The following is a 13,094-nucleotide window of genomic DNA, read 5'->3' on the forward strand; positions in this document are numbered from 1 at the left end:
ATTCTCTGTGGGTGCATGTACACAAGACGTTTCCTGTCTACATTAGACTATTAGACTGGAGTAAACTCATTAACTCAGCAGAAGGATAGTGCTTGTAAATTGTAAACACAAGTGCTCTCCTGCTGTGGAGTTTTTTTTACTCTTCAGTACTGCAAGTATAAGCACTGCCCTGGCTGGTTGGAGCATGAGGGTGCTTCAGTTTGGGGGACTGCCTGCCAGCTAACCTGGCACTGAAGCACCCTCATGCCCCACCAGCCCCTCTGCAGCACTTTGAGCCGAGTGGGAGCAGCCCTTGCCAGCCTGAGAGCAATAAACTGTGATGTGATATGTGCTGGAATTTAATCGCTCCACATTAATTGCACATATAGGTGCACTCAGTGATTGATAACCATAACAGCACGTTGAGTAAACAGAGTTTTCACTAAACTCAGTAGTATTTATGCTAACCAGAAAGATAAGCAATAGCTATTCTTTTAAGCAATTATGCTTTTAGTCATAGCCTTAATTTTTGTCTTCTTATATTAGAAAACTATGAATGAGTTATCTTTTTTCCCTGCTTTTGGATAATGTGTAATGCCTTGGTTACGATTTGTGTCTAGCTGTGCTTGGATGGAAATTAGCATTCCATTTAAAAAGCAAAAGTAGAGCATTAAAAAAAAAAATCTTAATAAAACTAGCTTTAAATGTACTGGATAGTTAATCAAAGCATATTTCATATTTTAAACTAGCCGATTTATTAATCAAATGAAGTGTCATTTTTAGTCAACTGAACCAATCATTTCAGGTCTCCATGTCGTTCAGTATTCTAGAAGGAGTAGAGCTTATGTCCTTACAACTGATTTTTATCCATAAAAAAAGAGGAGGAAAACAAGCCTTCCTGTTTTTTGAATTTCCCATTGGCTTCTCAGTTTTGAATGAGTCCTTGAACTGAGCTAGTTGATTAAACTGAACTGAAGAAAATAATTTTCTGTCTATAGAAGAGGCCACTGCTGTCAAAACCTGATTTGGCAAACTCAGCAAATTGGTTCCGGATGTTTAGCCAGGAACTTCCACCCATTCAGTGGTGTGACTTTCTATAAAAAAGAAAGAAAGAAAAAAGTCAGCACTTGGCTATTATTTTAAAATTAAATTAAAGGATTTTAGTCATTTCTAGTAAATTTAGAATTTAATAATCAATCACTCATAATTTCAAATTCAATATTCATTCATTCATTCAATAGATTTCTATGCTGCCCTCCCCAGAAAAGGCTTAGGGCAGTTTACTCTAAAAGCAAGATGTATATTAAATTAAATAGACTATAATAAACTTCTCAGACAGCAGCCAAAAAACTTAACCAGTCCAGCCAAAACCTGCCCCCAGGAATGGTCATACATTGCTTCTGGGTAATGTCCAGGGTTCAGATGGGCCACAGAGGACAGAGACTTCCAGAGCTGAGAAGCGTCTACTGAGAACAACCTCCCATGTATTTTTGCCAAATAAACTTGGCATGCAGATGCTACTTGCAGGGGGTTGCTCTTGGCTGACCTTAGGGATCAGGATAGAGCATAAGGGAGAAGACTGTCCCTTAAGTATGTAGGGCACGGACCATTTATGTAATGATTTTTTATTTTAACTCAAGTGCATTTAATTTAGTACAAAAATCTGTTTTCTTTTAAAATAAACCCTTAAAAAAAAAAAAAATCAAACCAGGTTTGCCTGGAATGTCATGGAAATAATGTAAGACAGTAATATGTAAAGTAAAATTAATGTGGTTCTTTCAGTGCAACTTCAGTGGATAGCTCCTAAAAATAACCCATCTTTCTTACGGGAGAGGGAAAAATGCAAGCATAAAATAAAGTGAATACCTATCAGAGTACATATGAAATGCAGATAAATTGCTAAGACAAAAGGTAGTCATTCAGCTTAGAAAATGCCTGTGATGCAAGTTGTACAATTGTATTAAAAATGGGCTGGAAAAGTCCTCAGTGTAGTGATAGAAATATAATTTCAAGAAGCTCCCTGGCACTGGAGACTGAGGAAGTTAGGAACTGGGAGTCAGTCCCTGAGTTAGGGAGTAGCTTGTTAGTTAGAGGAAGACAGAGGGTCTGCAGAGAAAAGTTTGCCTGCTGCTCCACAATTAAAGGTTGTTGTTTAGTTCTTCTCATTCATGTCTGCCTGTGTTTATTGAACCCAATTATCACTATACTCAAGAGGTCACTTAGACTAATTGGATCAGAGACTATAAGGTCTCTACTTTGCCTTCAACCTGCTTCAGGCAGGATCATCCCTATTCAAACCATTTTCACCAAATGTCTATCTAACCTGCTCTTAAAAACTTCCAGGGATGGAAACTCTACAACTTTACCGGGTAATCTGTAACACCAGGCCCCTTATATAGTTAGAAAGTTCTTCCTAATATCCAGCCCATATTTCTCTTGTTGCAACTTAAGACCAGCACCTTTCATAATGGTCTTAAACAACTGCTATTTATTTTTACCTTGAAGTGTGAATTTGCTTTGTGAGGAAGGACTCTTTGTTAGGTTTTCTGCTTTTCCATGGGCTTCATTTATCTTCTAGTGAATGATGCTTTAAGACATTTGTACCTCAAATGATGTTATGGTAATACTCCAAGAGTGAATGGTCGAGAAAGCCTCTGATGCTATCCTCCTTGATAACGATTGTGGACAGATAAATGCACTTCATATAAATGAATTGCTTTAAGTGGGATTTAGGGAGCGTTGAGGTTTTCCAGGCATCATCAAAAGCTGAAAAGCGAATAATTTCTGAATCAACTCAGTCCAGGTGGGTAGAAAAGACATCTGGCCATGACTATGGTAGCAGCAGTGTGGTCCAGACTTCCTGCAGACTCAGGAAGACACTGCTTTAGTTATACTTGATTCATATTTGGAGATTTTCTTTCTGCTCAAACAAATGTAGCTTAGGAAAAGAACTAAACCTTAGCAGTGTAACTAAGCCTAGGCAAGCTAGGTACTATCCCCAGGTGTGACTATGGGGGGGGGGGGGAAGGGGAAGGGGGGGGAAAGGGAAGGAGGGTGCCAGTGTGACCCACCCCCTTTCACAAATCTTTGCCACAGCAGGGGCAGCCCTGCATAGTCCCTACCCAGCCCTAGAAGTCCAGTGCAGCCCCATGTCCTGTACGATATCTAGGGAACAGGAGGGGTGGTGGAAAGGCTCCCTACCCTCAGGGCTTTGCAGCCCTGCCCCCAGGTGTAGGGGAGCAAATGGGGTACCAAGAGCAGCCCTTGGAGAGCCCACATCACTGCCTGTTCCTCTGTGGCAGCAGCCCTGTGGCATGAAGGTTGCAAATGCAGAAGTACATCCGAATGACAAAGCGGAGGTATGTTTTCCATACAAATGTCTAATAACAGAGAAAATTAGCTCTAAGTGACATTTTTGTTTCCTCCAGAAGAGCTTTGGTGTGTGCCTTTGTGCCAACTCTCCTGGCAAAGGGACCATTTGAAAAAAAAAAAAAGAAAAAAGGGCGACAAAGACTGATTTCTGCTGGGAAAGGCTATTAGAAGTGAAAGCCTCAGATTTCTGCCTGCAGGTCCGTTGTGGATGTGAAAATGCAGCCTCAAAAATGTGTCTGGAAGAAGAAAGAGAGGCTGCTTTACAGGAACCGTGCCATAGCACTGAATGTGATCACGGTCTAGGGAACCATTTGGGAGGAAAGGTGGTTTGCCTCTCTCGTGCTTTTAAGCAGTAATCAAAAGTGGTACGTGTCAAATTGGCCGAGATGATTTAGATGGGGAGAATCCTGTCTTGAGTTGGGGTCCCAAGGTCCCGACCAGCCCTAATTTCTATGAATCGATGAATTGTCCTGCTCTGGCCTATAGATCTCCGAGTCTAGTCTTCAACTAATATAAACTAGCATAGTTTTTGATATCAGCAGGACTGCTGATTACACCACCTGGTGATCTGGCCTTTGGTATCTTGCCAAATGAGAACTGCTTACTGTTAAAGTGGTAGCAAGCATGATAGTATTCCTGTATTCCCAAGTTGAGCAAAAGGGAAAAATTACTGAGGATTTCTTCATCCTTCCTCTCCTGTACCTTATTTTCTAATCTACTCACTCGCTGAATAAAATATGGAACCTTTCTGGTTTTTAGTCCTGCCTACTAGACAGGAAAACAGTCTCTATATTTCATTAGAAATCTACTAAAGAAATCTATTGTAGATAAAACAAATTGTGTCTTTCATTTGGTTTTTTTTTTTTTTTTTTTTTTTTAAGCTGACATGCAGTTCTCCCTAACTTTATAAAGGTGTTTTATTACACTTGCTAAAAATGTCAGGGATACTAAACAGCAATGCCTATAAAATTGTTTGGGGTTTTTTTGTGAATTATGCAACTGAGTCCTCCCTGAAATGTATGTATTATTTACTATACTATCTGCACTAGTAAGCAGGTTGCATGTCCAGTGCATCCAACAGGTGAAAAAACAAACAGGGAGAAAGCAGCAAGAGCGGATGAAGATGGACTGAAAGTGAAATAGGTGAATCCTTGGACATTTGCCAGTTATCTAAAATAAACAGATACAGAGACCTGGCCGTGGTAGTGCTTTTACTTTCAATACAAAACGCCTTCAATACGGACAGACAGGATGGCTTAGTGATCAGTCCTATAGCTCTGGTCTCAGAAGACCCGAGGGAATGCTCATATCCTTCCTCTGCCATAGATCTTAGGTCAGGGGTGGGCAATTATTTTGGGCAGAGGGCCACTTACTGAGTTTTGGCAAGCCATTGAGGGCTGCCTGCTCCCCCAGCCCCCACAACCCCTGCCTGCTCCCCCAGCCCTCCTCCCAGCATGGCTGCCCCATCCACCCCAGCTCCCAGTTGTTTAAAAAGGCCCTACTCACCAGGTGCTGCTGGGTGGGGGGCAATCCCCACTGCCCCCACTACATGGGGGGGCTCTGCCATTAGCCCCCTAAACCCCACCCACTTTCCCAACTCCCCCCACGGCTGCCTTGCCTGTCCCAGCTCCGCCCTTTAAAAAACCAACCAAACAAAACCCTGCACTCACTGGCTGCTGCAGTGGCCTTGGGAGGGTTTGTGGAAGAGCCCCCACACAGCATGGGGTATTTGGGATCACTCCCCACCTCCAGGCAGGAGCCGGTGAGGCCAGCGTTTTTTTGTTTTTAAAGGGCTGGTGGGGCAGCTATGTGGGGGACAGCAGTCGGGGGGCTCATGGAAAAGCCCCCCACATGGCATGGGGCAGTGCGGGGCAGCAGTGTTCCCTCCCCATCCCTGCTGGGCAGGAGCCACTGAGTGGGGGTTTTTTTTTTTCCCTCCAAGAGCTGGGAGCTGGGGCGGACAGGGGATGGAGCCTGTGTGATTCAGAGATTTGGCTGAATCAGCTGCAGCTGAATCTCCAAATCAGATTCGGCTGAATCAATTCAGGACAGTGATTCAAATCACCGAATCGAATCACTGTCCCCCGAATCGGCCGAATCTGAATCCAAAGCAAATACTAGCTGCTTTGCACAGGCCTACTGCACAGCCCTTTACACACCTAGCCCTTCCAGAATGCATTGCTGCTTATTGACCAGGGAGTGCACACAGCTCTGGCAATTAAGTTAAATGATCCATGGTTAACTTGCAGACCTACATGTTTTATCTTCATACTTCACAGGTACTTAACATGGTACAATAGGCTAGAGGGTCCCTGAACAGAAGACTTTCTCCCAAAAGAAATATAACATCCGTTTACACCCATAGGGCAAAAATCAAGATTGGCTTGGTAGGTGCCTCCATTTTAGCTTTCAGCATGCTTAAAAATTAGGTGCCTGGACCCAGAAGGGAAGTTCAAGAGGAAGTACTTTAGACACTTTGGCCCCTTATACAGTCAATGAGAGAGAGATAGGTGCCTTTGAAGAGCTGAAAGCCCAGATGCTGAGTGGAGAGCTGCTTAGAGCAAGCTGATGGGAAACACTAAACAGAGCTCTGTGTCTGAATATCCTTATCCACTCCTCGCTGAAGCTCAGACAGCTGGCTCAACTTGGTTTAGGAACTAGAGCATAAAGTTGAACACTAAGTGGGGGATATGCCTAGAGTGCTCTTCTGAGCTCTTCTGAATGGTGGTGATGATGGCTCTTGGGTCCACCTTTTGCAGAGCAGCCTAATGCTTAGAGCATTTCCCAAGCAAGTGATAGAGCCTTTCCAATCTGGAAGGATTCAAATGTACATCTCCTACTGTTACCAAAAGCACCTTACTGTTCAGCCTCTGCAGAGAAGAAGCTATAGCCTGCCTGTGATCAGGACCACTTTTGCAAGTTTACCCCAGAATTAAGGTACAGTGACAATCCCCTTAGAATCACAGAGGTCTGAAAGGGACCTCCAGTGGTCATCTAGTCCAATGCCCTGCCCTGAAGCAGGATCATCCCAATGCAAACCATCCTAAACAAATCCACTGTAACCTCTTAGTAAAGCTACACCGTCAACCCCAACACAAAACCCATGACATAGCATGCCCTTAATGCTTATCCTTTAAACACAAAATTAACATACAGTTCCAATTCCCTTAATTAAATCACCAACCAGTCAAAAACAAAACAAAACAAAAAAAACAAAAACAAAAACAAAAAGAGGCAAGAGAGAAGTGTACTGCCCTTTTATTTTCATATCCCAAAAGCACACGGATAAATATGTATTCCAATGCCCATATAGCTACCTCACAAAATAAAACATCATAATACAGATTCTCACCAGCTCGAACACAGACTGGCAACAGGTCTTCTTGAATTTATGGAGTTCCCCCATTTTCCCTCAAGCCTATATTCTAGATTTATAGATGTCTTATTCTAATATTTGTTCTCCGATTGGCTTTCTTCAATTTTCTTTGTTTCACTGAAACGTTTGGTATTGAACTGAACCAGTTTTCTTGTCGACTTAGGTGTCAGTTTGAATTTATGTTCTTGTGAAGGTTCCCTCTAGGTGGGAGGATTTCTTATCTCCTTCCCTTGGCTATCATGGAATGGTGCTCTACACTGTCCTCCTTTCCCTTTACCTTATCTGTAGTCTTCACTGAGAAGGTGGCTTTGTTTTTACAACTTATCTAAGAAAGCTCAACACAAATATCGGTCATAAAACTATATTTGGTTAGACTATGGCTAAAATGGAAGCTTAAACACATACTATTATAATTTAGGCGTATGCTTGGTCCAGAGTCTGCACTTGTCATCATGTTGTTTCAGTCCTCGACCACAACGGAGGCCTACACCACACTCACAGGAGAGTGTCCCAAACACTGGGCTATGAAACAATTTGGGATGGGCACCTTCCACCCCTATTCTTGAAGATGGACCACTGTGCAGCTGAGAATGCAAGAGCCATGGGACCAATAGGAGAACAAGCAAGAAGGAGCATATCTCTATGGCCAGTGAGTAGTCTTGGAATCAGGGAGTCCAGGGTTTTGGTCTACTCCCAGGAGTGGTTACACATTTCATATTTGAGGCCTCTGATTACTTACTGGCTGCTATATTGGTATGGAACTGACCTCAGCCAAAACACAGATTTTAAACCAGTTTGCTAACTTGTGGTGAACTACCTATGCAGCATGTCTTGGTGAGGTTTTAGGCTGCCTTTATGATGGTACTGTGCCTTGATTCTGGTCCCTACTGTCACTCCTGGTATCCATGTCAGGATTTTGACCATTGATATATGCCCGACTATGACTCAGCCTCTGACCTGAGGTTTCTTGGCTCTGAAGGACTTGAAGCTTCTTGGCTCTGGCTCAGTCTTGGCTGGTTCCTGACCACCACTCTGCCTCCTTGACTCTGGCCAGTTTCTGACTATTTTTTGGCATCCATGCTCTGACTTGACAACTGGCCCCAGACTTGCTGGCAACCCTGGGCCTAACCACTAGATATGACTGCCTATGTCCACCATTGACATGCAGTGGTTAAAATGCACCCTCAGAACGCACTACACTGGAGTTCAGTTCCCACCTCTGCCCGATGGGATTCAAAACCACATGGCCTGGTGATCAGGGCATTCTCTCTGGACATCTGCTATTCAGTGGTGCAGAGTTACTGAAGTTGTTCTATTGTGCATAAGAGATGGATTGGGGAGAAAATGAATAAATGAGAATGACTATACTACTGTGGTACCCAAAGCCACTAGTCAGGATGGGAACACTGTATACACACACAGACAGACAATTTCCTGATTCAACGAGTATAGACAAAGCATCACTGAATGGTGGTGTCACATAGAAGGAAATGAACTCAGGGATAGCTGACATTCCTTAATTATCACTTCGTTGAGCCTTTTGTTTGCTGCTTGATGATGGGAGGGGTTAGGCGTGTTGGGGAAGGAGGGGAGGAAGGGCAGGAATGAGGGACCGGTAAAAGAAAAAGAATAGAAGAAAAAGGGAAGAGACCATTATTACTCATCATCTAACATTAATAATTTACATGCTCAGCCAGCCACAATCTGAGCCTTTTCTCCATATCCTACAGTTACTCTGCACAGCCTTGTCTAGGATGACTCAATATTTCCTGAGTACAATGTGAGGATTCAGAATGGCTTGATACCATTTCGGACTGGTGACTGCTTTCTCCACCCGGAGATGACTTTTACCAAAAAAACAGATGTTTTTGCTTTTCTTTAGGCTGTATCTCAGGTTTAAATGTGCAATGACCTCTAACAAGGCAGATTTTCAAATGAAGTGGGGTACATGTTTTGACTTGCAGTGGAAACTGGAGGCCAAACAGATATTTGTTCACAAGGGTCAATCTCCCTCGCATTTGATTGGCAAGTATATGTCTAAACTTTGTGGCATTAAGGCTACTGTTTGCAAATTAATCAACAGAAAGGAAGCTAGAGGGTGTTTAGGTTTCAATGCCCCTCATTATTTCAAGTTAGATCTACTTTCTCTCCTTGCATGATACAGCTTCATAAAATAAGTATAAAAAGTATGTGATTAAAAACATGCACTTCCTCTTCAGGCATGGCCTAACTTTCAGCAGTGCTGGGTAATCACAGCTTTGATTGGCGTCAGTTGGAAAGGTAATCAGCATCATGAAGGCTCACACTCTTCGCAAGGGGAGGAACTGTGTGACTGCCATACCGGTACTGAACAGTAATCAATTTAGACAAGATGCTTCTAAACAATACTGACTGCCTCAAATGGATACACTAGGTTTACATGCCAGCTATGTCTCTCCCTCCACCAGGACATTGGGCTATGCCATATACTTTGAATTGAAAATGAAATTGTTTGGAAATGCAAAGGCTTTTGTGATCTTTTAGAAAGATGAGAACAACTAGATCTGTGTTGAGATGGATTGAAACTGGAAGAAAGCACACAGATTATTTAGAGCAGGGCTCGGCATAATGGCCAAGTGGACAATAATGTTTTAGCTGTTGGAGATTTTTCGTGAACTTTTCAAGGTTAATATATCTCAGTGCATTGATGTCGTCTTCTATATACTATATCCTGCCAAGTCACCTTTGTCTTTCATCTCTGTCCAAGTGACCGGAGGTGGCATAGGTGACATGAACAAAAGGAATAATGAACCTGAAAGGGACCTCCCCAAACCTATATTCTGTCATAGCTGTTTATTTGGTCTCTGGGGTATAGCCAGATTAGGGAAGTGATGTTGAAGTTATGATGAGAATAAAGGAATTTTATGGTTGTGGAGTTGTTACTACCATAGGTAACTAACAGCATCTAGAATCACATCCAAGTTCTCAGACCTCTGGGGACTAGACTGCTGGTGGTATCTGTTTCTTGAAGTTATTGGAAATAATATTGTTGCTGTTAGGTGTTTTCTGAGCATGCCTAAAATAATGCTTTCCTGTTTCACAGGTGTGTTGTGAAGCTTCACTAGTTACCTGCAGATACAAGATATCACATAAAACTAACTAGTGAAGCTTCACAACACACCTGTGAAACAGGAAAGCATTATTTTAGGCATGCTCAGAAAACACCTAACAGCAACAGGATTGGGCTTTTCACAAAAAGAGTTAGAGTTGTTTTTGTTCCATATGTGGCTACCAGGGGAGAAGCTGGCTCCTATCTTCTACACAGTAGCCTAGTGGTTAGAGCACTTACCCATTAACATGCAACTAATTTTCAGCAAAGCCTAAGAACGTTCAAACCTGTATAGTCGGTAGGGCCAGATGGGATGCACCCAAGGTAGCTGAGGGAGTTGACTGATGTGATTGCAGAGCTGCTGGCCATCATCTTTGAAAATTCATGGTGATCAGGAGAGATCCCAGATGATCGGAAAAGGGCAAACATAGTACCCATATTTAAGAAAGAGGAGGATCTAGGGATCAAAAGGCTGGTCAGCCTCACCCCAGTCCCTGGAAACATTGTGAAACAGATCCAAAAGGATTCCATTTCTAAGCACTTGGAGGAGAAGAAGGTGATTAGGAACAGTCAGCAGGGATTCACCAAGGGCAAGTCATGCCCAACCAACCTGATTGCCTTCTATGAAGAGACGACTGGCTTTGTGGATGCAGGGAGAGCAGTGGATGTGGTATACGTTGATTTTAGCAAGGCTTTTGATATGGTCTCCTACAACATTATCTCAGGCAAGCTAAGGAAGTATGAGCTGGAAGAATGAGTTGTAAGATGGATAGATAACTGGCTGGATCATTGGGCTCAGAGGGTAGTAATCAATGGCTCGATGTCTAGTTGACAGCTGGTATCAAGTGGAGTATCCCAGGGGTTGCTTCTGGCTTTTGTTCAATGTCTTCATCAATGACATGGAAGATGGTATGGCGTGTATCCTCAGCAAGTCTGCAGATGACACCAAGCTGGGGTGATGACACCAAACCCTGCGACCTGCCAGACATCCCGACTCCCCAGGTATTTCTGCACTTTTACCTATGCTGCTACATCCCCCTACTGCCTGTTTCTCACCCCATGACGCCTTCATTTCCATTTTCACTGACTAGCTGGCTTTCTTGCCTGCATTGCATGCTAGGCCAGCCTCTGGCTTCTTTACTATTCCTTCCCTCCAGGACCAGGAGACACACCAAATGCACATACTTCGTCAGCCTGACACAGGGTTTTTCAACCTGAAAGCTTCCTAAGAGGTATTTTTCTAACTATTTCGCTTTTTTTTTTTTTTTTTTTCCCCCTTCCTCATCATAAACATATAAAACATAAAAACACAAGATAAGCCATCCCAGCTTGACAGCTGGCAGACTTTGTGGCTGCAGCAGGCCCTAGCAGGCCTGTAGTTTTCACCCCCCTGTGCCTTAACACACACGCAGTGTCACCTATGTCATGAGTTTTGCTTGTCAACAGTTTGAGGTACAGTTTCCCCAGAAACCCCTGCACTTATCTCCTTAAAATATAGCAGGCTTTTTGGCCTCAGCAAGAACTACCATCTCTGCAGTTTTCAGTCCACTGTGGCTTAACAGTCACACGTGACATGAATTTTGCTTTCAAGATTTTGAGGTGCAGTTTCCCAGAAACCCTTGCACATATCTGCTTGAAACTTGGCCAGTGTCATGCTCTCAGCAAAGGCTACCATCTCAGTAAGGTTCATCCAAATCAACCAAAAAATAGCAAAGGTATAGATATTTAATTGACTCCCCATTATACCTTATGGCCAAATTGCCGAATCTTTTCCAAATCGATTCAGCTGAATCGAATCATAAAAGCAATTCGAATCTCTGAATCGAATTGGCTGAATCTGAATCAGCCAAATCCGAGTCTGAATCAAGTAGTTACCTATTTGCACAGGCCTAGTAAGCATGTATTATGTGGCTGGTGTTAGGATTTCAGGGCAGTTATTTTATTCCCTTCCTGAGCACATAGCAGTAGGTTTTGTTTTTCAGCAGTTGAGAATGATTGTCTTATCTGTGGGTTTGAGGATGGCTGATGGGACAGATTTGGATTGAGAGACTCTGTTGCAATTTAGGAATGTGTTTTTCTTCCAGGGTGCGTGGCTCTGGAGTCTTGATCTAGTCCATGACACGTGGCTTCTGCCGCTCCCACTTTTCTGTCTCCTGTTGTCATTGTAAGTCTTCATTATACTTAATTCAAAGGCAAGAAGGCCAAGACAATTGGAGATCTTGTTCCACTGTAGCCTTTGTCTACCTTCACAATCATTAAACAGCACTAGGTAGGTACCCACATGAAGGCAATGAGATTGCAATGCAAGGCAATGAAATGAGGAAATCTCAATTCAGTGCACCCTTCTGTTCAAATATAAACAATATTTAATATAACTCATTTTCTACTGTGGCTAACAAGTAGTTACCGCAAGAGCATAATTAAAAAAATCCTGCAGGGATATTTTTCTTTAGTCTTTAAAAGGGCATTACTCCTTTCAGGAAGAATCAGCTTCAACATTGCAATAGTACAATAAAAAATTCATACCTTCCCACTGCTAGGCTCCAAATGTGAACATATATATGTTGGCAGACTCACCACCAGAGCCTGTGGGTGTCAGTGAAATTGCAGTCTGAAGACTTCCTGTTGAAGGGTATCACTCTGGATGTCAATTATCTGTGATGTACTTATATCTGATTTCACACTGTTTTTCTTCCTGAATCAAATGAGGCAGCTGCATTTCTAAAGGCTGTTAACTTTACTGACAGTGGTCCCCCTCTGGAGAAATGAGCTTCTTTAAGTGCTAATTCTCTTCAATTAAGCTGCCTAGATCATGCTGCATTGATCAAGCAATTAATTGATTGCTAGAGACTTACCTGAAACAACAAGTCAGCTGTTTTTCTTCTGTATCAATGACTGATCCTCTTCCCCCCACTTCTGGCCTCCTGCTCCCCACAGTGCACCTCCAAAATATGGAAAACAATTGAAGCTTAGTATCATCAGGTATTTATTTGGTGCATATAGTAGCACAATTTCTGAGTTAGTTTTCCAACTCAGAAGAAAGTTCAGTTTCCCTTATAACAAATGGAAAATGGATGGTTGGGGGACTGTAAATCTCAGTGTGCCTGTCCATTTTAAACCATGAAAAATCAAGTGGCCATTAGCGGTGTATTTTATGCCTAATTGAATTGTGTTGTATTGTTTTACTCAAGGCAGGCATGCTCTGTCTTTTGAATTGTATAGGGATAACAGGTTCTTCTGTACTGATGCCCAGACAAGCTATTTCCCCTATTGTGGTTA

The 13,094-nt window shown here is 42.7% G+C and overlaps 1 long non-coding RNA gene across 2 annotated transcripts; it reads right to left on the bottom strand.

Annotated features, from left to right (window-relative positions):
* Window positions 1–710: 710 nt before the first annotated feature.
* On the bottom strand, window positions 711–12,578 carry LOC102383577. 2 transcript variants are annotated; one of them, XR_325144.2, is made up of 3 exons: window positions 12,342–12,578; window positions 2,478–2,745; window positions 711–1,073 (listed from the first exon to the last, which is right to left on the bottom strand). It is a non-coding gene; the product is annotated as an uncharacterized LOC102383577 (long non-coding RNA). The 2 variants fall into 2 exon arrangements; XR_001358911.1 differs by lacking the exon at window positions 2,478–2,745 and having other exon boundaries at window positions 12,342–12,574.
* Between the last annotated feature and the right edge of the window lie 516 nt (window positions 12,579–13,094).

The sequence above is a fragment of the Alligator sinensis genome, unplaced genomic scaffold (assembly GCF_000455745.1).
Source record: "Alligator sinensis unplaced genomic scaffold, ASM45574v1 scaffold1028_1, whole genome shotgun sequence".
In the NCBI taxonomy this organism is placed as follows: domain Eukaryota; kingdom Metazoa; phylum Chordata; order Crocodylia; family Alligatoridae; genus Alligator; species Alligator sinensis.